We start from the raw sequence: 27,930 nt of genomic DNA, 5'->3' as shown, positions 1-27,930 counted from the left end.
TTATATGCATCATATACTTGGGACAATCTCTGTCTTTTAACCGAGGTATTTAGATTATTTATACATGGTTCACATTATTAATATGGTTAGATTTAAATCAACCTCCTATTTAACTTCTCTTTGTCCTACATGTTCTCCGTTTCCTTTTGCCTCGTTTTCTGCCTTCTTCTGGATAACCAGGGTATTTTCTATGAATCCATTTTATTTCCTTTGTTAATTTGCATGTGTGCTTATTTGCTAACAATTCTTATTCTTTGTTCTGTTATTTAAGGGATGCTTTAGGATTTATAGTATACATGTTTAATTTACCCCAGTTTATCAGCAGGTGATAATGTATCATTCCAAATGGTATTATAAGGACCTCATAACAGTTTACTTCCACTTCTTCCCTATTAGTCTTTGTGCTATTACAGTCATACATTTTACTTCTACATATCTTATAAACTCTATATCTCTGTGTTACTGTTTTTAATTATGTACTCAATTGTCTTTTAAATGTATTTAAACAATAAAAAGATCTTTATGGTCTTTGTATAGATCCCGATTTCCAACTCGTGTCATTTTTCTCTGGCCTCAAGAGCTTCTTAAAACATTCTTGTAAATTACTGCCAATGAGTTATTTCAGTTTTTGGATGTTGGAAAAAGCCTTTGTGTAACATTCTTTTGGAAAGATATTTTCACTGGGTATGGAATTCTAGATAGTTTTTTGCTCTTTCAGAAACTTTTAAATGTTGCTTTCATTGTTAGCTTTGTTTTTTTCTTTTTTTTACAAGAAAGCTGCTGTCATCATTATCTGCATTCCTCTGTATACAATGTAACACTTTTCTCCAGCTGCTTATAAACTTTTCTCACTATCACCAGTTTTGGGCAATTTGGTTATGATGTACACTGGGGTAGTATTCTTTCCCTTTCTTAATTCTTGGGATTTTGAGTTTTGTGAAGGTTTACAGTTTTCATAAATTTGAAAACTTTTTGTTCACCATTTATCTTTTTCTAGTTTCCTCTTTCTTGGGAACTCCAATTATGCATACATTAAGTCACTTGAAGTTGTACCATAGTTTACTGATTTTTATGTTCTTTGTAATTTTTTAGCTAGTTTTTTTTTTTCTCTGTGTTAGATTTTGGATAGTGTTTACTGTGTGTATTCAAGTTCACAAAACTTCTATGATGTTTAATCTGCTATAATCCCATTAATGCTTTTTTCATCTAGGTTTTATTTCTAGGATTTATGTTTTTGTCTCTAAAAGTTCAACATGGCTCTTTTTCTATACTTTTACCTCTCTATTTAGCATGTTCAGTTTTTACTCTAGCTTTCTGAACATATGAAATAGAGTATAATGATTTTCCAATGCCCTTGTCATTTAATTTTAACATCTCTGTCAGTCCTGGGTCAGTTTTGGCTGATTAGTTTTCCTCCTTATTATAGGTTTTCCTGTTTCTTTGCATGCTTGGCAATTTTTTAAAATTTTATTTATACTTTATTTTACTTTACAATACTATATTGGTTTTGCCATACATTGACATGAATCCAATGCAGGATACTGTGTTTTACTTTGTTGGGTGCTGGATATTTTTGTATTCTTATAACTATTCTTGGGTTTTGTTCTGGGACACAGTTAAGTAATTTGGCAATAGTTTTATCCCTTCTGTCACTGCTTACAAGATTTATCAGGCAAGACTTGAGCAATGTTTTGTCTAGGTCTAATTATTCTCCACTGCTGAAGCAAGACTATTCTCAGCATTCTATCCAAACGTTTCATGAATTACACGTTTTTCCTCTCCAGTAGGGGTTGGGTCTAGTCCTATTCCCTAGTTTATCCCGCTAGTTCTGGCCCCATATGGGATCTGAGTGATGTTGTCTCTGGTCTTTTTGAGTATTTCTTTCTTTGTACTCAAACAGTTTCTGCACATACATGCCCTGATCATTATGTGACTGAATAGTTGAGGAGGACCCTCTAGTTCTCTAGAGAGAACTCTCTCTTGGCAGACCTCTCCTCTCCAGCATCCTGCCTGCAAACTCAGTGTCTTGGTCTCTCCATATTCTCAGTTCCAGCTCAACTTCAGTTTTGCAGCCTCTGCCTGTGTTTCTCCTCAGTGTGCAATGGTCTGGAAACTCAAGCCACAAATTTTGGCAATCCTAGGGTTCCCTCATTTGTTTGCCATCTCTCTGAGATCACTGCCTTTCATTGCATAATATACACCTTAAAAATCATTTCTTAATTTACATTGATTTTTTGTTGTTATTGTTTCAGGCAAGAGGATAAATTTAATTCGTATTACTACTTTGCCAGAACCAGAAGCCTTCTCAATATTTTTTTTTTCTTTTAAAAAAGAGTAACCTGACAATACTAAATAGAAGAGAGGGCAAGAGTACAGAAATCACTTAGGAAAAAATTCTATAGCATTTTGGGAAAAGAAATAACCCTAATCACATTTTTGTTTAAATATATAAATAATATATGAAAGACTTTGAAAATCCATCTTGCGGAAAGGCTCAAGAGTAGCTTCAAGAAATATATCATTTATAATCATGCCAATATCATTATTTTTATACATCCTCAATGCAAAACAGAAGAGGGAAAATATCATCCTAGTCATAAGACTGTAGTCTTAAAACAGGTGACTCTTTACCCTGCCCCAACTTGGCCATGCTGATGCATTTACTATGCCTTGGGTAACTGCAGCCAAGGGCACTGTAGATAGCAATGAGGTTTTAAAAGACTTCACATGAGACTCAAATCTCATCTTTGCAAAATGACGCAAGAGCTCATTACTGTTGATGAATTTTAAATAGAGCAATCATTTTGATTGCTTAAGTCTGACTCAGTAAGACTGCAAAAGCATTTCTCACATCATGCTGAATCCTCAAAAAAATCTCAGGATTCTACCAGACATTTTCATGAGAAAATCTGAAAAATGTCCAGAGTTTCCCATATTACCACCAGACCAATGTGATTCCTTCTTCTGTGCCACCGTCTATGGGCATTAAATAGAAAGAGAGAATAGAGTATTAGAGAATAAAGTTAGGGAGATTGAAATTAAACCTTGAATTTCATACTTGTTCTTATACTTCCTATTTTTCATATATTTATTCTCATTTTCCATTCCCTTTTCTTTTTATGAATTCTTTCTTTTAGCTTTAAAAAAGTATTTATGGTACCTCAAAGTCTTTAGGAAAGGAATGGGTAATAACACATGCAGTGCATGTAAATGGCATTCTAGTCACTTACAGCAGGTGACTGAACTGTTTGGAGGGCAGACACTTCACATCTTATTAAGAGCAAGTAGAGAATTAGTCACAGCCTGATGTGATGCTAGAACTAGAAAGGCCTTAGTGATTTTGTGGTCTAGGGATAGCAAGATTTGGCATAAGGGCTTTCTTTCCTCCATCCCATGCTTATGGTTAATTTATCACAAAACACTCTCCCAATGCATCAGGTTTTATCTTCACTGTCTCAGCTCAGTACCAAATACTCAAAGTAGGACTGCAAAATAAATTCTATTTGCAATTCAGGACCGAGTTCACTCTCTTACTGTTATAGATATGGGAACAGAGGCTTCCAATCAGCTGTGGGGCTCAGATTGAGCCCTAATTCTGAGCACATTCATTCTAGAACGTCTCCAGAGTCCTAGAGGGCCAAATATTTTCTGTGAATATACAATGACAAAGCAGATATGTAGAAACAAGATGACAGAGCTGTCCTGGAAAGAAAGATTAAGAGATGTTCATCTTGCTCTGCTTGTTGCCAGACTGAAAATTTTACCAAAAAAAAAAAAAAGACTTTCAAGTGCTTTAGAAACTAAAATTGTTTGTCAAGCAACTCCAAATCAAAGGGTAGCATGAGATTTTTGTTTGCCTATTTTTCTTTTCCAGCTTTATATAGAAGCAGAAGAAAATATAAACATATAAAAGTATTTCAGAGTCACTGGAAATCTCCACCCATTTCAAAACTCCTCTTCCATCATCAGTTCTTAATAAGTAATATTCCTTTAGTAGATATATAGCTTATCAGAACTTACTGAATGATTACACTGGAAAGTAAATTTCTGTGGAGAGAAGCAATTCTTGACTAAGGTGTCAAAAAGTATCAACAGATTCCTTTTCTCAAGGAAGTCTGTATAAAGAGGGGGAAAAAACAGAAAATACATAGCAAGAGAGATGTGAAAAAGGCTAAGACAATATTTTTAACAATACTGAGGACACATGAGGATTAAGTGAATTGCCCAAGGTCTTTCAAGTAAAATTGAATTTTGAATCCTGAATTCCTTGAACTTATTCACATTACATTCTTCTGTATTGTACACAACCGTAGAGGTTCCTTAGAGACTCTTTCCATGACCAAAAACTATCTATCACTCAAAGTTCCAGATAACAATCACTGATATTAAGGGAACACTTACTACACATGCTTACTGCTTCTCATATGTATTACTTCATTTAACATTCACAGAAAATTTATGAAGTTCATTTTTTATTATTCATTTTTATTATTATATCCACTTTGCAGATAAGAAAATTGAGTCTTAGAGAAGTAAAGTAATTTGCCTAGTGACTTCTAGATAGAAAGTAACAGAGTACAGATAGGACGCACAATCCATCTGATTGCAAGCCAAACTTCTGATCACTACAGTAATCTGCTTTCAGTCTTCCAGAGCCAAATAGAAGAATTTTAGCCTGGATTTGTATGTTCCTCAGTATTAAGAATGCATTATGGGACAACATATAAAATTCTAAAGAATTCTTATTCTTTCTTCAGTTTTGCTAAAAATCAACAAATCATGTGAAGGGACACCCAACATGAGATTGTGAGAAACAACTTAACTGTGGAAATCAACCACTAAAACAAGGTCCTTGATCAAGCAGACTCTTGCAGGAGGGCAGGTTTTTAACATTATTCTCTTGGGCTTGCTTACTGGAGGTATGCTAAATCATAGATCAACTGTCCCACTTTCAATAGCTAATCAAAAATGGGAACTCTGACTAATGTCTGTTGTTGGATTTGCACAGACTTGAAATGAGTCACAGATACTGCATCCACTGAAGCCACTCATTCAAGTGACATTTACTTGAACATCTACTAAGTTTCAGAAATGATGCTAAGTTTTGAGGATTCAAAGGTAAAACAATATGATCACAGGATTCAAGAGCCTCCTGAGGTGATAGGCTGACTGTTGTAAGTAATAACAAAACTAAGAGTAGTTGTTATCATGGAAATAAATACACACATTGTGCTGCAAATATCAGAAGAAGGGTTTCTGTCCTAATCCACTGGGTGATAACAGTGGACTATCCACAGACTGGGTGGCTTATAAACAATAAAAAATATTTCTCACAGTTCAGGAGGCAGGAAGTTCAATATCTAGGTGATAACCGATTAAGTATTTGGTGAGAGCCCACTTTCTGTTTTATAGACAGCTGTCTTCTGTGTCCTAACATGGCGGAAGGGACAGGGGAACTCTCCAGAACCTCTTTTATAGGGGGCATTAATCTCATTTGCAAAGGCATTGTCTTCATGACCTAATCACTTCCTCAAGGCTCCACCTCCAAATACTATTACACTGTGGATCAGGATTTCAAAACATGAACCTTGATGGGAAACACAACATTCAGTCTATAGCAGCTCCTAAGTCTTCCAACACAAGGAGACGTCTTCTCCTAAGTCTGGGAAGGCAAGAGAGGATATCCATTGAAGGCTTAGACAGAAGTCATGTTTTTCTGTTTTGGGCAGTGCCACAAGAAGGATAAAATCACACAGAGTTGAGGGTGAAGTTACTATCCAGGAAAAGGCATTACTGAGTAACTCTGAAAGTTGCTAACAGCTCTTCTTTTCTGTAAAGGAAGTATTAAGACCCTAAGTTTCTACTTATACAGCAATTTAAACATGTAAGTTGAACACTCACAAGTCTCTCTCTATGAATCCATATAAAATCACTTAATATTAATATTTTGGTCATTTATCTCCAGCTGCTACTGCTAATCAGGACTTCTGGTTCCTTGCAAGATTCCGCAAAAGGTGACAGAAAGCATGAAATTAGATATTAGTGATAGTTGCACAACATTATCAATAAACTAAAAGTCATAAGAACATTCTTTAAAATTATTACAAAGGTAAATTTCACATTTTATAAATTTTACATTAAAACAAACAAAAATTTCCTCAAAGTATTTTCAAAACTCAAAGGATATTTTTTAAATTATTACAAAATCCATTCAAGACTTGCTCACTTCTGGCCTCTACTACACATCACTTGTCTTATAAATTTTTAAAACTTTATGTAATAAAATACTTTAGGCATGCAGAAAAATGCACAGAATATCCACAATCCAAAATTAATATCATTTTGTCATTTTCAGATTACTTTCACTTAAGATTTTTTTTTCTTCCATTAAAAGTGAAATGTTGGCACTTACTTGGTGGTCCAGTGGTCAAGAGTCTGCCCTGCAATGCAAAAGATGCAGGTTCTATCCCTGGTCAGGAAACAAAGATCCCACACACCATGAACAAACTAAGCCCACACGCTGCAACTATGTGCCAATGCACTTTGAGCACACACCACAACCAGAGAGCCTGCTGCCACAACTACCTAAGTCCACGTGCACTGGAGCCTGTGCACTGCAACACTGAGCCCAGACACCACAACTAGTGTCTGTGCACCGTAACAGAAGATCCTGCATGCTGCGATGAAGATCCTGCATACTACCCAAGACCCAACGCAGTCAAATATATACACTCATAAAAAATGAAATGTTACTTACAGTTGAAGACTTCTCCCATCTCATTCTCTGCTCTCCTCAAAGACAGCAATCTTTCTGAAGCTGTTATGGTTTCCTTCTGTAACACAGTTAAGAATATTTACCACTTGCATGTTTCTTCATAAATTGTAAACAATACAATATTTAACAAGTTTAAATTTAAATATTTTTACCACACACAATTTTTATCCCATAATATATTTTCAAGATTTTTGTTGAAGCAGGTAAACATGCTTAACTCAATTTAACTGCTACATGATAAATATTTCATGATATGTATATACAAGTGTTCACCCATCCCTTATGTACAGACACGCAGATTGCTTCCAAATATTTGCTATTACAAATAAGAGAGAACTCATGGTCACTATTAAGTCAGTATATGCACATTTCCATGAGTTTCTCAAAAATGTACATGTGAAATAAAATTTGAAAGATATTACCAAATGCCTCTTCAAAGAAGATGTTGCTATTTTCTCACATCTCCCCCCCACATTTGTTATATTTACACTTTATTTTTGCTAGTTCTCAAGGATGAGAAATAGCATCTCCTGATTTGTATTTCATTAATTATTAGTGAGTCTGACCATCTTTTCTTCAGTTTTTTGGCCATTTGCAGTTCTTCCCCTGCAAATCTGCATTTTGCACCTTTGCTAGTTTACTGTTTGTTGCTTGTATCTCTTACTAATTTGTGGAAATTCTTTACATATTCTAAGTTCAATTCTTTGGATTATACATCTCCAAGTTTGACACATATAATGAAAAATTTAAATATACACGTAATCAAATTTATTAATCTCTTTTTTACAGTTTCAACCTTTGCATATTATTTTTTTAATTTAAATTTATTTATTTTAATTGGAAGCTAATTACTTTACAATATTGTATTGGTTTTGCCATACATCAACATGAATCTGCCACAGGTATTTAAGAACTTCTTTCCTGTCTTGTCACATTTTATTAACAATTTTATTTTTTTGTTCTTTATATTTATGTACTTACTCATTGTGGGAATTTTTTGGCAAAAGGCCTATTTTTCCCCCACCTGTTAGACAACTGTCAGAGCAACTATTGGTAAACAGTGCATTTTTTCCCAATATAATGTCACTCCTCACATATACCAAGTATTCTTTTTCTGTTTCATATATCTATTCATTTATTCTGAAGCCAGTACCATGCTATATTAAGGACGATAGCTTTATAATAAGCAGGGTTTGATATCTGAAGAAGTCCTCAGTCACTGGTTAGATTCCACAAGCAAGGAAAACCCTGAGCTAGATATAACCATGCAAGAGCTTTGTCACAGATTCCTCTTGGAGTTAGAACACATGGAAGGGAAAGGAAGGAAGCTAAACTGGGCAGAAGGAGAAGTTGAGCTATGATCCATTCCTACTGAAGGTCTCAGTGAACCTCAGAATTGTCCTGAGATGGGACAAAGGTGTGGCCTTTATACCCTAGCATTGATCAGTAAAACACCCTGGACAAGGGGCATGGCCTTGGGCTGGAAAACTCTTCTCAACTGGGGCAATGTCCAAAGGCAGCTGACAGCTAAGGAGAGTCTGTTGGCAGCACTCGTCATTTGGGGCATAAATCCCTTCATTCCTACAGAGGGATCTGTGTGCCACATCATATTCCCCTTTTCTTTCTTATTCACAGTCACTTCAACTCAAATTGGCTCTTTACTATTGAAATGAATATTACAATCATCTCATAAAATTTCACAAAATTAAAACACCTGTTCAGGTATGACTGAAATTTAGAATGCATAAATTATTCACAGTGAGGTGACATTTATGATATTGAGTTTTCCTATTCACTGACAAAATCACTGCATATGGTGAATGCAGCTATGAAATTAAAAGACACTTGCTCCTTGAAAGAAAAGCTATGACAAACCTAGATAGCATATTAAAAAATCAGAGACGTTACTTTAATGGCAAATGTTCGTCTAGTTAAAGCTATGGTTTTTCCTATAGTCATTATGGATGTGAGAGTTGGACCATAAAGAAGGCTGAGGGCCAAAGAATTGATGTTTTTGAACTGTGGTAACGGATAAGACTCTTGAGAGTCCTTTGGACTGCAAGGAGATCAAACCAGTCATCCTGAAGGAAATCAATCCTGAATATTCATTGGAAGGACTGATGCTGAAGCTCCAGTACTTTGGCCACATGATGCAAAGAGCCAACTCATTATAAAAGACCCTGATGCTTGAAAGATTGAAGGCATGAGGAGAAGGGGATGACAGAGGACAAGATGGTTGGATGGCATCACTGACTCAATGGACATGGGTTTGAGCAAGCTCCAGGAGATGGTGAAGGACAAGGAGGCCTGGCATGCTGCAGCCCATGGGGTCGCAAAGAGTCAGACACAACTGAGAGATTGAACAAGAAAAATTCATTGACTATGGTCTTAACTACTTAAGTCTTTTTTTATGCCTTGCAATAATAATTTACAATATTTTCCAAGATGATCTTGTACATCATTTGTTAGGTTTATCCCTAGACATATCAGTTTTTGCTGCTGTTTCATTGTGATATTATTATTATTACATTTAAAAATTGTTAAAAATGATATATAAGGACTTCAAATAACTCTTCTATTTTGGATTTGAGGGCAAAAGATCAGAGTAGAAGGATTGAGTGAATCTTATCTCACAAAACAACAGTATCACAATTAACTGCTAAATGTGTGTGTATTAAGTTGCTTCAGTCATGTCTGACTCTTTGCGACCTTACGAACTATAACCCTCCAGGCTCCTCTGTCCATGGAATTCTCCAGATAAGAATATTGGAGTGGATTTCCATGCCTTCCTTCAAGGGATCTCCCAGTCCCAGGGACTGTACACATCTCTCTTACATCTCCTGCACTGGTAGGTAGGTTCTTTATCACTAGCCACCTGGGAAGCCCATCTGCTGAATAACCATCAACAAAAATGTCTGGAACTTACCAAAAAAGATATTCTACTTCCAAAGATGAAGAGGAAACCACAACAAGACAGCAGAAGGGGAGCATTCATGATACAATCAAATCCCATATCTACCGGGCAGGCAGCCCACAAAATGAAAAATAATTATATTGCAAAGGTTCTCCCACAGGAGTGAGAGTACTGGGCCCCATCTCAGGCTCCCTAGTCTGGGGGTCTGACATTGGGAGGAGGGGCCCCCAGAGCATTTGGCTTTGAAGGCTAACAGGGCTTGACTGCAGGAACTCCACAAGACTGAGGGAAACAGGAACTCTATTCCTGAAGAGCACATACAAGGTCTTATGCACACTGGGACCCAGGGGGAAAAGCAGTAACTTCACAGGAGTCTGGACCAGACGTACCAGCTGGTCTTGAAGGAAGGTCTCCTGGAGAGATCACTTTGGGGTGGTTCACTGTGGAGAGGGGACACTGGTGGCAGAGGTACTGGAAAGTATTCACTGATGTGAGCTGTCCTGGAGGCTGCTATTTTGATGCCAAGACCTTGCCCCATACAACAGTCTATAGGTTCTATTGCTGACCAAACAACCAATGCCTCGGACCAAACAACCAAAAGGACAGGCACACGGCCTCACCCATCAGCAGATAGGCTGTTTAAAACCTTCCTGAGCCCACAGCAACCTGTAACTGCTAAGTCACTTCAATTGTGTCCGACTCTGTGCCACCCCATAGACACCAGCCCACCAGGCTCCCCTGTCCCTGGGACTCTCCAGGCAAGAACACTGGAGTGGGTTGCCATTTCCTTCTCCAATGCATGAAAGTGAAAAGTGAAAGTGAAGTTGCTCAGGGACCACAAATACAGGAAGTTAGACAAAATAAGATGGAAGAGGAATATGTTCCAGATGAAGGAACAAGAACAACTAAGTGAAGTGTAGTTAGGCAATCTATATGAAAAATAATTCAGAGAAAGATAGTAGATGATCCAAGATCTCAGGAAAAGAGATCTTTTTCTTTTAGAGACACAGGCTGAGAAGATACAAAAAATGGTGAACAAAGAGTTCAAAGAACTAAAGAACAAATAACAGAGATAAACAATGTAATAATTGAAATGAAAAATACACTAGAAGAAATAAATAGCAGAATAAATGAGGCAGAAGAATCAATAAGTGAGCAAGAAGACAGGATAGTGGAAATCACTGCTGTGCAACAGAATAAAGAAAAAAACGAACACAGTTTAAAATTTCCCCGGGACAACATTAAATGCACAAACATTCACATGATATGGGTTCCAGAAGGAGGTAAGAGAAGGGACCTGAGAAAATGTTTGAAGAGATTATATCTGACAAGTTCCCTAACATGGGAAAGTAAACAGTCGCCCAGGTCCAGAAAGCACAGAGAGTCCCACAGAGGATAAACCCAAGAAGGAACATGATGAGAAACATATTAATCAAATTGATTAAAAAATTAAAGACAGAGAAAATATGAAAAGCAACAAGGGAAAAGCAACAAAAACCATACAAGGAAATCCTCACAAGATTATCAAACTGATTTTACAGTAGAAACTCTGCAGGCCAGCAGAGTGGCATTATATATCTAAAGTAATGAAAGGGAAAAGCTTATAACCAATAATCCTCTATCCAGCAAGGGTCTCATTTAGATTCAATGCAGAAATCAAAAGATTTACAGACAAGCAAAAGTTAACAGAATTCACCACCACCAAACCATCTTTACAACAAATGCTAAAATAATATATCTAGGAGGAAAAGAAAAGGCCACAACTAGGAACAAGAAATTACAAATGGGAAATCTCACTGGCAGTAAAGTAGGAAATCATCCACACACAAATATGACATCAAAACCAGTGAGCAAAGTACAAATTCTGGATATTGAGAATGAATTTTAAATTAAGAGACCCAGAGGGATGGTATGGGGAGGGAGGGCAGAGGGGGGTTCAGGATGGGGAACATGTGTATACCTGTGGCGGATTCATGTTGACATATGGCAAAACCAATACAATATTGTAAAGTAATTAACCCACAATTAAAATAAGTAAATTTATATTAAAATAAAATAAAATAATTAAACTTTTCAAACACACACACACACAAAAAAGCCACCAAATTAAAAAAAAAAAAAAGAGACCAGCAACTTAAATCAATCTTGTGTTTGTATGAGTGTGTGTATGTATATATATATATATACATACACACACACACACACATATACATACACACTGCCAAATGAAAACATATTAACTGCAACTCAAAAACCTGTAAGATATACATGCAAAAATGAAACATGAACCCAAACACAACACTAAAGAGAGTCATAAAATCATAGGAGAAGAGAACAAAAGGAAGGGGGAAGAAAAAAGACCTACGAAAATAAATCCAAAAAAATTAACAAAATGGCAACAAGAACATTCAGATCAGTAATTATCTTGAATGTAAATGGATTACATGCTCCAACCAAAAGACATACACTGGCTGAATGGATACAAAAACAAGACATATATACACTGTCTACAAGAGACCCACTTCAGAGCACATGTGTAGACTGAAAGGAAGGAGAAGGGAAAAATGTATTCCATGCAAATGCAAGTCGAAACCTGGAGTAGCAATAATCACATCACACACAATAGACTTTAAAATATTGTTATAAGAGACAAAGAAGGATACTCCATAATAATCAAGGGATCAATCCAAGAAGAAGGCATAACAATTATAAATATATATGCACCCAACACAGGGGCACCACAAATGCTGATAGCTGTAAAAGGAGAAACTGACAACACAGTAATAGTGGAGGACTTTAACGCCCCACTTAAATCAATGGACAGATTATCCAGACAGAAAATTAATAGACCAGATGTACTTAATTAATATTTATAGAGCACTGCATCCAAAAGCAGAATACACATTCTTTCCAAGTGCAAATGAACATTCTCAAGGATAGATCACATGCTGGACCACAAAGCAAGCCTCAGTAAATATCAGAAAATTGAAATATCAGCAAGCATTTTTTCCAATGATCTTTTCCACAATGACATTAGAAATCATCTACAAGAAAAAAACTGCACAAAATCACAAACACATGGAGGCTAAATAGTACATCACTAAACCAATGGATCACTGAAGAAGTCATTGAGGAAATAAAAAATACCTAGAGACAAATGACAATGAAAACACAATGGTCCCAAACCTATGGGATGCAGCAAGAACAGTTCTAAGAGGGAAGTTTATGGCAGTACAACTTTACCTCATAAAACAAGAAAAATTTCAAATAAACAACCAAAAGTTACAACTGAGGCAACTAGAGAAAGCACAAACAAAACCCAAAGTTAGTAGAAGGAAAGACATAATACAGATTAGAGCTGAAATAAATGAAATAGATGCAAAGAAAAGATAAAAGAAACTAAAATCTTTTTTTTTTTTTTTGGAAAGATAAACACAATTGATAAACTTTTAGGCAGACTTGGGTCTCCTGCACTGCAGGTGGTATCTTTACCATCTGAACCACCAGGGAAGCCCCAAGGGGGGGAAAAAAAAAAGTGTTCAAATCAATAAAATTAGAAATGAAAAAGAAGTTATAACATGAAAACAAAGGGTCATAAGAGACTTCTACAAGCAACTATACACCAATAAAATGGATAATCTAGAAGAAACAGATACATTCTGAGAAAGGTACAATTTTCCAAGACAGAACCAGGAAGAAATAGAAAATATAAACAGACTAATCACAAGTACTGAAATCGAAACTGTAATTAAGAAACTCTCAACAAATGAAAGTCCAAAACCAGATAGCTTTACAGGAAAATTCCACCAAACATTTAGAGAAAAGTTAACACCTATCCTTCTGAAACTCTTCCAAAAAACTGCAGTGGAAGGAAAACTTCGAAATTTATTGTATGAGGCCACAATCACCCTGATACCAAACCCAAGCGAAGATACCACAAAAAAGAAAATTACAGGCAGTATCACTGATGAACATAGACCCCCAAATCCTCAACAAAATACAAGCAAACCAAATTCGATAATATATGAAAGGTTCATACAAGTGGGATTTACCACAGGGATGGAAAGATTTTTCAACATCCACAAATCAACCTGTGTGATACATATCATATGCTATTATTTATATGTGAAATCTAAAAATATAATACAAATGAACTTAATTACAAAACAGAAACATACTTAGATAACAACCTTACAGTAACCAAAAGGGGAAGGATAAGTTAGGAGGCTTGTGAATAACATATACATGCTACTATTTATAAAATAATCAACAGCGACCTACTATATAGCTCAGGGAACTCTACTCAATACTCAGTAATAGCCTCTATGGGAAAAGAATCTGAAAAAGGATAGATATTTATATACACATAACTAAATCACTTTGCTGTACATCTGAAACTAACCAACACTGTAATCAACTATACTCCAATATAAAATAAAAAATTTTAAGGGGAACAAATAATTATTCTACCATGATAAAATACATGGCAAGATTGATGAATTCTTATTATTTCTCTAGTAAGAAATATTCAATGTGAATATAAAATTTTTCAGAATGTTCAAGTTATCTATCCATGAAAAATATAACAACAGAAGACCAGAACCTGGTTTCTACCTCTAAAAGGCCTTAAATCAGCATTACAAGTCAGACTGTTAGGTCTAGATAATGTGCAAATACCTACAATTAAGGAACTAATCTGTGTGGGGACCACTTCTACTTACTTGGTAAAGACAAACTTCATCAATATTATTTATCTATAATTCACACTCATTAAAATTCACCTCTTTTTGAGGTATATACAGTTCTATGAGTTTTAACATTAGAGGGAGTAGCCATTCTCTTCTCCAGGGTATCTTCCTGATCCAGGGATTGAACCTGTGTCTCCCACATTGCAGGAAGATTCTCTACCATCTGAGCCACCAGGGAAGCCCTTTAACACATGCCTTGACCATATAACAATGTTCACAATAAGAACAGACAGTTTCATTATTCTCCAAATTATCTTGTGCTGCTTCTTATAATCATACCTTTCCCTGACCTTGTAACCCCAGCAGCTACTGATTTGTTTTCTGTCACTATAGCTTTGCCTTTTCCAGAACATCATAAAAAGCAATCACACAGTATGTAATTTTTTGAGATCAGCTTTGTTCACCTAGCATAATCCATGTGAAGTTTATCCATGTTGTTACATATGTCAATAGTTTGCTTCTGCTTGATGCTGAGTAATATTCCATTGTATTAATTTAAATACTTTGTTTAGACACCTACCTATTGAAGAAAGCGTGGGTTGTTTCTAGGTTGGGATGATCATAAACAGTGCTGCCTAAATATTTTTATACAACTTTTATACAAGTTTTTATGAAAGTAAGAATTCATTTCTCTATGGTAAATACCCATGAGTGAGATTGCTGGGTAATATGGTAAGGATAAATTTAAATTCACAAAAAAGCTACTAAACCATTTTCTAGAAGGGCAGTGCCACAAGCAATGTATGAATGTCCCCACAGCTACACATTCTTTAACAGATTTGAGAGTGCCAAGATTAGGGTATGTTGTTATTATTTTTTTTAAAACTTAAGAAATTCTATCCTAGAGGTGTGGAAGTTGGTGATGGACAGGGAGGACAGTATGGAGGTGATGGACAGGGAGGATACTGTCCAGATTTACAGTATTGATAGTAAATAAGCACACAAAGGGACACTGAACATCTTAATCATTAAGAAACTGCAAATCATGATCTTTTAATCATGATATTTAATACCCTGAAAAGGGTATTCAGTTTCACACTAAAAAGACAAAAAATACTTCTTTCCAAGAGGTAAGTTCAGTTGCTCAGTCATGTCCAACTCTGCGACCCCATGGACTGCAGCACGCCAGGCCTCCCTGTCCATCACCAACTCCCAGAGCCTACTCAAACTCATGTCCATTGAGTTGGTGATGCCATCCAACCATCTCACCCTCTGTCATCCCCTTCTCCTCCCACCTTCCATCTTTCCCAGCATCTGGGTCCTTTCAAACAAGTCAGCTCTTCATATCAGGTGGCCAAAATATTGGAGTTTCAGCTTCAACATCAGTCCTTCCAATGAACATTCAGGACTGATTTCCTTTAGGATGCACTGCTTGGATCTCTTGGCTGCCCAAGGGACTCTCAAGAGTCTTCTCCAACACCACAGTTAAAGCATCAATTCTTCAGCGCTCAGCTTACTTTATAGTCCAGCTCTCACATCCATACATGACTACTGGAGAAACCATAGCTTTGACTAGACAGATGTTTGTTGGCAAAGTAGTATCTCTGCTTTTAAATATCCTGTCTAGATTGGGCATAACCTTTCTTCCAAGGAGCAAGCATCTTTCAATTTCATGGCTGCAGTCACCATCTGCAGTGATTTTGGAGCCCCCCAAAATAAAGTCTGTCACTGTTTCCACTGTTTCCCCATCTATCTGCCATGAAGTGATGGGACCAGATGCCATGATTTTAGTTTTCTGGATGTTGAATTTTAAGCCAACTTGTTCACTCTCCACTTTCACTTTCATCAAGAGGTTCTAATTCTTGTTTTCCTTCTGTCATAAAGGTGGTGTCATCCGCATATCTGAGGTCATTGATATTTCTCCCAACAATCTTGATTACAGCTTGTGCTTCATTCAGCCCAGCATTTCTCATGATGTACTCTGCATATAAGTTAAATAAGCACGGTGACAATATACAGCCTTGATGTACTCCTTTCCCGATGTGGAACCAATCTACTGTTCAATGTCCACTTCTAACTGTTGCTTCCTGACCTGACTACAGATTTCTCAGGAGGCCAGTCAGGTGGTCTGGTATTCCCTTCTCTTGAAGAATGTTCCACAGTTTGTTGTGATCCACACAGACAAAGGCTTTGGCATAGTCAATAAAGCAGAAATAGATGTTTTTATGGAACTCTCTTACTTTTTCAATGGTCCAAAGGATGCTGGCAATTTGACCTCTGGTTCCTCTGCCTTTTCTAAATCCAGCTTGAACACCTGGAAGCTCACGGTTCACGTACCATTGAAGTATGAAATGGAGAATTTTGAACATTACTTTGCTAGCATGTGAGATGAGTGCAACTGTATGGTAGTTTGAGTATTCTTTGGCACAGCCTTTCTTAGGGATGGAATGAAAACTGACCTTTTCCAGTCCTGTGGCCACTGCTGAGTTTTCCAAATTTGCTGGCATATTGAGTACAGTATTTTCACAGAATTATTCTTTTAGGATTTGAAATAGTTGAACTGGAATTCCATCACCTCCACTATCTTTGTTCCTAGTAATGCTTCCTAAGGCCCATTTACCTTTGCATTCCAGGATGTCTGGCTCTAGGTGAGTGATCAGACCATTGTGGTTATCTGGGTCATGAAGATCTTGTTTGTATAGTTCTTCTGGGTATTCTTACCACCTCTTCTTAGTATTCTGCTTCTGTTAGGTCCATTCCGTTTCTGTCCTTTATTGTGCCTGTCTTTGCATGAAATGTTCCCTTGGTATCTCAAATTTTCTTGAAGAGATCTCTAGTCTTTCCCATTCTATTGTTTTCTTCTATGTCTTTCATCAATGAGGAAGGCTTTCTTATCTCGCCTTGCAATTCTTTGGAACTCTGCATTCAAATAGATCCATCTTTCCTTTTCTCCTTTGCCTTCGCTTCTCTTCTTTTCACAGCTTTTTAAAGCCCTCCTCAGACAACCATTTTGCCTTTTTGCAGTTCTTTTTCTTGGGGATGATCGTGATCACAGCCTCCTGTACAATGCCATGAACCTCTGTCCATAGTTCTTCAGGCACTATGATAGATTAGATCTATCAGATCTAATCCCTTAAATCTATTTGTCACTTTCACTGTATAATCGTTAGAGATTTGATTTAGGTCACAGCTGAATGGTCTAGTGGTTTTCCCTACTTTCTTCAATTTAAGTCTGAATTTGGTAATAAGGAGTTCATAATCAGAGACACAGTCAGCTCCTGGTCTTGTTTTTGCTGACTGTATAGAGCTTCTCCATTTTTGGCTGCAAAGAATACAATCAATATGATTTTGGTATTGACCATCTGTTGATGTCCATGCGTAGAGTCTTCTCTTGTGTTGTTGGAAGAGGGTGTTTCTATGACCAATGGATTCTCTTGGCAGCACTCTATTAGCCTTTGCGCTGCTTCATTCTGTACTCAAAGGCCAAATTTGCCTGTTACTCCAGGGATCTCTTGACTTCCTACTTTTACATTCCAGTCCTCTATAATGAAAAGGACATCTTTTGGGGGTGTTAGTTCTAGAAGGTCTTGTAGGTCTTGATAGAACCATTCAACTTCAGCTTCTTCAGTGTTACTGGTTGGGGCATAGGCTTGGATCACCATGATATTGAATGGTTTGCCTTGGAAATGAACAAAGATCATTCTGTCGTTTTTTAGACTGCATCTAAGTACTTCATTGCAGATGCTTTTGTTGACTATGATGGCTATTCCATTTCTTCTAAGGGATTCTTGCCCACAGTAATAGATATAATGGTCATCTGAGTTAAATTCACCCATTCCAGTCCATTTTAGTTCGCTGATTGCTAAAATGTCAATGTTCACTCTTGCCATCTCCTGTTTGACCACTTCCAATTTGCCTTGATTCATGGACCTACAATTCCAGGTGCCTATGCAATATTGCTCTTTACAGCATCAGACTTTACTTCCACCATCAGTCACATCCACAGCTGTGTGCTATTTTTGCTTTGGCTCCATTTCTTCATTGTTTCTGGAGTTATTTCTCCACTGATCTCCAGTAGCATATTGGGCACCTACTGATCTGGGGAGTTCATCTTTCAGTGCAGTGTTGGCAATGTGACTCTCAACTAGATGGTTTTGGATGGGAGGGAAAAAAAAAGGGATATTCAATAAAGATTCTGGAAGAATGCCAAAAATAAGAAAACATACTCCACAGTGTCCTGAAAGTCACTCGCCGGGTATCTCTAATCTGTTGCTGGAAATTGGGTGTAGAATTGATTTTCCAATAATGGATTTTTGACAGTTGTTTAAAAAAAAAAAAGTATTACATTTGCAGTTGAAAAGTGTGATTTTTCTGTGCTGTCTGAAAATCCAATGGTGCCTTCCCTACAGGAAACAATGTATTGCATACAGATAAATAGAGGGAAACTGAATTACTGGACATCAGTCCCACCAAAGGGTTCCATAAAATTGAGAAAGACCTTTCATGGTTTGTATAAATGCCAGAAACATGAAGTCAATTTACAGCCACAGACTTTAAATCCTGCCAGGAGACCTTGCCTCCTATCAGTTATCCTCCCCACCCCAACAAGTACTAACAGCCTCTGTTTTCTTGGCCTTCTCTAGTTTCCCCTTGGTGCTTTGGAATTGTGAACATTTCCCCCTACTTGCTTCTGCCAGAGAATGGAGGCAATCCCAAGTCCAGGCCTCCTGATCTCTGGTCTTGTTTTGTATCTCAACCTGCCTCCAACTCTCCCCAAACCTCAGCCTCAGGGTTTAAGCCAGGGACACTTCCCACTCTCTCAGCCAGACAGGCTTCCCAAGGGAAGGGAATATTTTTCTCTTTGTTGCCTCTGAAGGCACCCACTAACAGTCTTCTAATTTTGCCTTCCTCCACTGATGATTTCATCTCAATTTGTTGTCAGCCCCAAGTACACATTTCTCTACTTTGAGCTTTGGCAGCGCTGTTAGCTAAACTCCACAAGTCACATTTGAATCTTGCTTGAGTCACTTTTGTTTTCCTTCAGATTAGAGTAAGTTTTCAATTAGTTTCTTCCTAACTTATTGCATATCTTTCTTAGCTGTCTTTGACCACTTCTGTGCCAATGTACACTGTGGATTATTTACTGAAAGTCATTTAAGTCCAATCCTAAATTGAGGGCCCTACTATTGAGTAAGAAAGCTTCTGTTTTCCATTTGCGTCATTATAGGGTCATTTCTCTGGTTCACTGCATCAGGAAGGTACTTTGGAGTCAATTATTTTGATCTATTCATTCTGGAAATAAGAAATAATATTATAAGCATCTGAATACAGAGTTCCAAAGAATAGCAAGAAGAGATAAGAAAGCCTTCTTCAGTGATCAATGCAAAGAAATAGAGGAAAACAACAGAATGGGAAAGACTAGAGATCTCTTCAAGAAAATTAGAGATACCAAGGGAACATTTCATGCAAAGATGGGCTCAATAATGGACAGAAATGGTATGGACCTAACAGAAGCAGAAGATATTAAGAAGAGGTGGCAAGAATACACAGAAGAACTGTACAAAAGAAGATCTTCATGACCCGGATAATCACAATGGTGTGATCACTCACCTAGAGCCAGACATCCTGCAATGTGAAGTCAAGTGGGGCTTAGGAAGCATCACTATGAACAAAACTAATGGAGGTGATGGAATTCCAGTTGAGCTATTTCAAATCCTGGAAGATGATGCTGTGAAAGTGCTGCACTCAATATGCCAGCAAATTTGGAAAACTCAGCAGTGGCCACAGGACTGGAAAAGGTCAGTTTTCATTCTAATCCCAAAGAAAGGCAATGCTAAAGAATGCTCAAACTACCACACAATTGCACTCATCTCACACGCTAGTAAAGTAATGCTCAAAATTCTCCAAGCCAGGCTTCAACAATATGTGAACCATGAACTTCATGATGTTCAAACTGGTTTTAGAAAAGGCAGAGGAACCAGAGATCAAATTGCCAACATCCACTGGATCATGGAAAAAGCAAGAGAGTTCCAGAAAAACACCTATTTCTGCTTTATTGACTATGCCAAAGCCTTTGACTGTGTGGATCACAATCAACTGTGGAAAATTCTGAAGGAGATGGGAATACCAGACCACCTGACCTGCCTCTTGAGAAATTGGTATGCAGGTCAGGAAGCAACAGTTAGAACTGGACATGGAACAACAGACTAGTTCCAAATAGGATAAGGAGTACATCAAGGCTGTATATTGTCACCCTGTTTATTTAACTTATACACAGAGTACATCATGAGAAATACTGGACTGGAAGAAACACAAGCTGGAATCAAGATTGCCGGGAGAAATATCAAAAACCTCACATATGCAGATGACACCACTTTTCTGGCAGAAAGTGAAGAGGAACTAAAAATCCTCTTGATGAAAGGGAAAGTAGAGAGTGAAAAAGTTGGCTTAAAGCTCAACATTCAGAAAATGAAGATCATGGCATCCGGTCCCATCACTTCATGGGAAATAGATGGGGAAACAGTGGAAACAGTGTTAGACTTTATTTTGGGGGGCTCCAAAATCACTGCAGATGGTGATTGCAGCCATGAAATTAAAAGACGCTTACTCCTTGGAAGAAAAGTTATGACCAACCGAGATAGCATAGTAAAAAGCAGAGACATTACTTTGCCGACTAAGGTCTGTCTAGTCAAGGCTATGGTTTTTCCAGTGGTCACGTATGGAGAGTTGGACTGTGAAGAAGGCTGAGTGCCAAAGAATTGATGCTTTTGAACTGTGGTGTTGGAGAAGACTCTTGAGAGTCCCTTGAACTGCAAGGAGATCCAACCAGTCCATTCTGAAGGAGATCAGTCCTGGGATTTCTTTGGAAGGAATGATGCTAAAGCTGAAACTCCAGTATTTTGGCCACCTCATGAGAAGAGTTGACTCACTGGAAAAGACTCTGATGCTGGGAGGGATTGGGGGCAGGAGGAGAAGGGGACAACAGAGGATGAGATGGCTAGATGTCATCACGGACTCGATGGACATGAGTCTGGGTGAACTCCGGAGTTGGTGATGGACGGGGAGGCCTGGCGTACTGCGATTCATGGGGTCGCAAAGAGTCAGACACGACTGAGCGACTGAACTGAACTGAAGAGGAAGGATGGCCTGAGAGAATTTATGACAAAAGCTTGGCACTTCAAGCACAGATAGGTTCTAATTCTGTTGCTGACTCATGACAGGACTTCAAAAATGGCATTCAGAGGTATGTTGCCTGTTAAGTGAGGATGAAATGCCTCTTATGTTTCAGCTTAGGAATAAATCGCTAAATCACTTTCCTAACATACTGTGTTCTGCAGGCCATCCACTGTCAGGAACCTGAGCTAAGGAGCAGGGCAATGGCTCTCTGGACATCATCACACATCACTCACAGGTGAGTCAACTCTTCTAGGCAACAGAACTCACCCATGGAACCTAGAAAAAAAAGTTTTTAACTAAAACATAAATGAGTCAATTCTTTCTGCCAGTGGAATTTATACATAGAAACTTAAAAAAAAGTTTTATCTAAAATGTGTTAGCCAAACTTTAGTTTAGCATAATTTATGATGTTGCAAAGCTGGGTTACTTTAGCCTGGAACCCACAGGCCAAAGGAACTTAAGATCATTTCTCCTTGTATCACTGAGTGACACTATAACTAATGAAATGATTTAATACCTATCTTGCTAGTATCTTTTAAGTTCCGTCAGAGAAGAGTCAGTATCCAGTTGTGTTCCATCCACATATGTTAAATAACTAAGAAGTAAAAAAAAAAAAGATTTTTAATTTAACAGCCAAAATATTAAAGGTGAACCTGATATTGGGATTTTGTTTTGTCATGTCTTCCAAAATACTCAGGAGTTGAACATTAAATTCTACTTGTCATACATTACTGGCACAGTTCACAATTACCATTTGGTGTGTGCTAGCAGGCAGAATTTTTAGAGGAGGTTGGTCTAATTTTTAGCGATACGGAAGGTTTCTAGGTTTGTTTGTTGAGGGTTTTTTGTTTTTGTTCTTGGTGTTTAAGTGTTCTAAGTGGAATTTTTTTAGCCTACAAATGTTGAACCCGAGGCATAAAAACAAATAAAAGACTATTTACATAGGCTAATTAGATTGGAGGTCTAAATTGGGTTAGGGTCGCAGAATTGAGTCATCAATACAAATATACCTATCCCATCTATTTGGCCTCTAATCAGTCCTACATGTGGAAGTACCTCATTTTTTTCAATGTGTATTTAAGGTCGTGTGCTTAGTCACTTGGTCATCTCCAACTGTTTGTGACCCTATGGACTACAGCCCACCAGGCTCCTCTGTCCATGGGATTGTCTAGGCAAGAATACTGGAGTGGGTAGCCATTTCCTTCTCCAAGGAATCTTCTCAACCCATGGATCCATGTCTCCTGCCTTGCAGGTGGATTCTTTACCAGTTGAGCCACCAGGGAAGCCTGATATACTTAAGTATATCCAGTGACAATAGTTTCTGTCTACCTTCAGAATTTTGTTGTACTGTGCCACTGGACAGAGAAGGCAATGGCACCCCACTCCAGTACTCTTGCCTGGAAAATCCCATGGGCGGAGGAGCCTGGTGGGCTGCAGTCCATGGGGTCCTGAAGAGTCGGACACGACTGAGCGACTTCACTTTCACTTTTCACTTTCATGCACTGGAGAAGGTAATGGCAACCCACTCCAGTGTTCTTGCCTGGGGAATCCCAGGGATGGAGGAGCCTGGTGGGCTGCCATCACTGGGGTCGCAGAGTCGGACACGACTGAAGCGACTTAGCAGCAGCAGCAGCAGTGCCACTGGAACTAAACAGGAATTGAACTGAAGCTACTAAGAGCTCTCTCTAGACATAGCTGAGGCTGTGTCGAACGAAGGTGGGTCAATTAAGCTCAAAGGTCAAAGCTAGACTTCATCTCACTGCTGGAATAGTCACCGCCTTGCTGGCTCAGAAATAACCTCTTCTGTGGTAACCTGCAATGGCAATCCCACATCAAAGCAGAATCTTCACTTTTCTATGAACTAATCTCCAAGACATTCTCTCACCTTCTTCAAATGCCTTTGAAGGTGGCTTAGGTCTTCCCTCTGCCACCATCATCCCATTCATCTTCATAATAAAATTTGATAACTCTTCCAACTCTCTGGTCTAAACCATCTAAATTGTAACCTCCAATTTAGAGATCAAAACCACTTAAAACTGTTTCAGATCCTGAACCTCAAACTCAAGCACCTGATATGAAGAGGTGTCATTCATATTGAGATGCAAAGAATGAGTAAAATCAGAGGCAAATGGAAGAACAATTGAGGGACAGGAATCTGCATCTCCAAGGATCAACTATAAATGAGATAGCCTTGCTGTTTTAAGGAGCAGAAAGACACTCAACACAGCTGAGGTCAAAGCTGAGGGAGTATAATCGAGAGTTTAAGAGGAAGACAGTGCAGGGCGCCGGGAGCCTTGGGAGTCACACTAAGGAGTTTGAATTTCATTTTAAAGCTACTGAAGAAAAAAAATAAAAAAATAAAGCTACTGAAGGATTTCCAGCAGGGCTGTGACAAGATAAAATTTATAATTTTGGAAAGATTAGTCTGGCTCATATATAGCGTAGGGATTTGAGAGGGGTTAAGACATGTGGTCCAGAGATCACTAAGGGGATGTTGTAGAAATCTAGAAAAGACATGTTTGCCTGAGCTTGGGCAGTAAGACTGGAGAGAAATTGATGAATCAAGGAGGATTTCAGGAGGGATAAATGCCAAGCTTTGGCGATAAACAGACTCAAAGGGTAAGGGAAAGGGACTTGCTAAGACTCACTCTCAGGTATGTAAGTTTAGGCAACTGGATGGTGGAGGAAGTTGGCTAATTTGACTTTACAGAAGTCTGAAGTACCTGTCAGAAACAAATGCATAAATACTCATAAGATGTTTAAGGAGTTTTATCTGGCTATTTAAAAATAGGATTTGAGTTAAAGATGTAGATTGAGAATGTTTTGTACATAGATGGTAACTGAAACCAGAGTGGATGAGGTTGAGAGATGAGGTTAATAAGTGAGGCTGAGAAACAGATGGGCAGAGAGGAGAATATTTATGTCTTAGCCTCAGTTCTCCAGGAAGAACAACTCAAGCAGAAGCTTCTAAAAAGCTACTAGTTTTTTAGAGTGTACAATTCAATGAAAGCAAGACTTGAAAAAAGGGAAAAGAGTTAAGTAAGAAAGAAGGACTCAGAGGAGTTTGCTTTAACCAGCTAGTTGCTGCGCAATATCAAACACTAAAATCAAAGGGATGAGCAGAGGAAAATAAGCAGTAAAGGATATTAAAAAGGCTGACAATCTTTTAGAAAGGTGGGAGTAAGGGAGAGCTTACTAGTGGCCAGTATCAAGCAAACAAGTATATTTCAGCAAAATGAGTAATTCCACAAGTTTCCCCCCTTCTGTACTATTGCTAATAATGTTTCTGCTTCTTAAAGTATCTTCTCCCTCAATTTCGCTGCTAATCTTGTAATTTTACCTACCCTACTAGCAGGTAATGAATTATTTCTGCACTGATAGTCTCTTTTATTATCCCTCTCCACCCAAAGGTCATTTCCCCTCTTCAGCTCACGTATGACACTTTCCCTTTGGGCTACTGCTACCTATGCATATGTTGTAAACTCCTGTTATCTTCTCCAAGGCTCTGCCAGTCTTAGGGACCTAGAGATGCTCTAGGATTTGAAGCATAAATCAAATCCATCAAATCCTGGATTCTAGGATTTAAAGAATGAAATTACCATTGAAAAGCTGCAGTCAGAGGTTCTCTAGCTAATAGATCAAAGGACTGAATTCTATGATGACAATTCCCTGAAGCTCAGATTCTGAGTGAACAGTTTGAGTTCGAATGATCTGGGCCTTACTCCATCTTCCTGCCTCTCCTTTTGTCTCTCTTCTTTTGCCAGCTTCTTTTCTCTACTCTTTCACCACATACATACTCCCCATTATCTTTTTCCTTCTTCATGGCTATCTCTCATTCTCTCTTCACTTCATTTTCAGTCCATTTGTCCCTTCTCCTCCCCCGTGGCCCTTCCCATCTTTAAAGTCTTATTAAACACCTATTATATATAAGGCACTCAAAAGAAATCAAATCATGGAGCTCAAGGAAAAGAAAATCTAACTAAACAAATGGAACACCGACATGTTAATATAATCCTTCGATAAGTATCTGGAATATGTCTCCAACTATTTCTGCTGCCCGTTCTTTCTGGCCTTGCCACCCTTATTGGTCTCCATTCCTAGCAACAACAGCTCATTTTCAACTGGCCATTAAAAGGTACCTCAGCTTTGGGTTTGTGCCCTTGGGATCCAACCACAAGCAGGGCCAGCTCTGCTACTTGCCAGCAGAGCAACCTTAGGCAAATTAAGCCTCAGCTTTCTCACTGGAAAAGCTGAAATTATAATAGTGTTTCTTTCTTAGGACTATTGTTAGATTTAGAGATAATGTATAATAAACAAAGCCCTCATATAGGAGGGCTGCTCAATTAACAGAACTATGCTAATGATAATCATAATATATCATACATTATTGGATTATATTTTACATTTTATGTTTGAAAATCATATTTGAAATTAACCCTATATAGCTGTTAAAGGTAATATACAACTAAATGAAGCCACTTATATACCACATGGTTTTTGATAGTGGTTGGGGTGGTTAGGGGAGTTATCCTATTTCATGGGAAATGGCATAGGAGAATTTTGCCTGAATATGGATGGCTATGTGCCAAGATCCCATCCTTTACCCCCTTAACCTCCCACTCTTTGCCTTCCAAAGACTAGGGAAAGTATGCCTTCTCAAATAAAAAGCCTCAAGAGTCTGTTTTCTTTATGTTTAAATTTAGTTCCAAGCTATAAATTTCTAACTTTACCCTGGGACGTGGGCTGCTTTCTGTTAAGAAAATCCCATGAAAGGGTCAGGCTAGTGTTTTCTCCAGAATTGTGTTTTTGGTATGCTATTGGCACTAACAGTTCCTATGGTTACACACACTGTTAGCCAGAGCACTTTCTGTGAACAGGCAGAGAAGTAGAAATCAGAGAAGAGGTTGTGGGCAAATGCTCAGCAAGTAGTCTTGTCAAGGAAAAGCAATGGGGTAGGAATGATGAATGAAAGAATGGCTTCTGAAATAGAGACAAGCAAAGGCAGAAGGAATAATAACCAGGCTTAAAAAGGACTCTGAAAGTAAAGGGGGGAAGAAAGAATTTACCATAAAAGAACACAGGGATTAAAAAATACAATTATTAATACAAAGATAGATCACAATGAACTTTAAGTTCCTAAATTATTATGTGGAGAAGAAAGATTATACATTTTGTGGACTTGAGGCATTTGGAGTTATTTTATAGCTCCACACATATTTTGCATTAAAATTTGGAATTCACATCTGATGATATAGATTCTCCTATACTTCCAACTCCAGAGAAACAGTTCTTCAACTTTTTGGAGCCATGAGATGCTTCTAAGAATCTGATGAGAGTTGTGGACCCTCCTATTTAGGAAAAAACCCACACTTATAAACAAAATATTACACATAAAACTTTATTCATTTATGGATATGAACATGATAAAGCTTATTCATGGGCTCCAATATTCTCAAATAAAGAAACTGGAAGAAAATCTTTCACCCTCATTATGCTGATGTTTTAGATAAAAGAAATCATTATTTTCAGAAATGAATCATGATATTCTCAAATGGTAAATACTGGGAAAGACAGTTATCACTGAGTCCTAAATTCTAAGAAAGTATTAAACCTTCACTCTGTTTATGTGATAATAAATTAAATACAACATCAGTAAGACTGTCAGCTTGATTTGACAGCCTCTGCTTGTGTGTTTTCTATAAGGGTCTGAATTGTGTCAAGAAAAGTGAAAACTGTACATTTTAGCTGATCTACTTTGGACATAAGAGGAAGGACAGAGAGAAAGGGGGACAGAAAGGGACTGTGAATTGGAGAGGGATTTACAAACCTCTGATTATGGTGGATAAATGAGAAACACAAGAAACTCAGAGAAATAAAATCAGGAAATCTCCAAACACATAACTGACCTTACATAAGGGCTCTGCAGAATATAAATATTAAGACTCAAAAGTGAAATCTGAAGAACCACGAATTGCTAAATGAAGTGGAGGATTCCAGGCTGAATCATAGAACAAAAATAGTTCATCAGTGAAAAACCTAAGAAAATCTTAATAAAGTCTGTGGTTCAGTGAATAGTACTGTACCAAGTTTATTAATTTTCATAAATATCATTGTATACAAGATGTTGAGACTGGGGGAAACTGAGAACTGTTTTTGCAACACTTTTATAAATCTAAAATTATTCCAAGATAAAATTTTTTTTTAAGAATCCTAAATGGAGGAACTAAGATAGATCTCGAAAAAGTCATCAAATCATCAAATGTGATTTCAGAAAACTAGGAGCTAATCCATCACACTTTGAAAGAAAGATTCTACCTGATTCCTCAGTAAATCTCCTCTCTCATTTCATTTCCTGTATTATCACAGCTTTATATTTA

General features: G+C 37.7%; 1 long non-coding RNA gene across 1 annotated transcript in view; it reads right to left on the bottom strand.

Annotated features, from left to right (window-relative positions):
- Positions 1 to 6,756: 6,756 nt before the first annotated feature.
- The window catches only part of LOC120865381, an 84,567-nt gene continuing 63,393 nt past the window's right edge, over positions 6,757 to 27,930 (bottom strand). Inside the window, exon 2 of the long non-coding RNA XR_005721380.1 lies at positions 6,757 to 6,833. This is a non-coding gene — a long non-coding RNA (uncharacterized LOC120865381). The remainder of the gene's footprint in view (positions 6,834 to 27,930) is intronic.

This window comes from Oryx dammah, unplaced genomic scaffold (assembly GCF_014754425.2).
Source record: "Oryx dammah isolate SB20612 unplaced genomic scaffold, SCBI_Odam_1.1 HiC_scaffold_6, whole genome shotgun sequence".
Classification (NCBI taxonomy): domain Eukaryota; kingdom Metazoa; phylum Chordata; class Mammalia; order Artiodactyla; family Bovidae; genus Oryx; species Oryx dammah.
The sequence above is the reverse complement of the archived record's forward strand: the minus strand, read 5'-3'. Positions and strand labels throughout refer to the sequence as shown.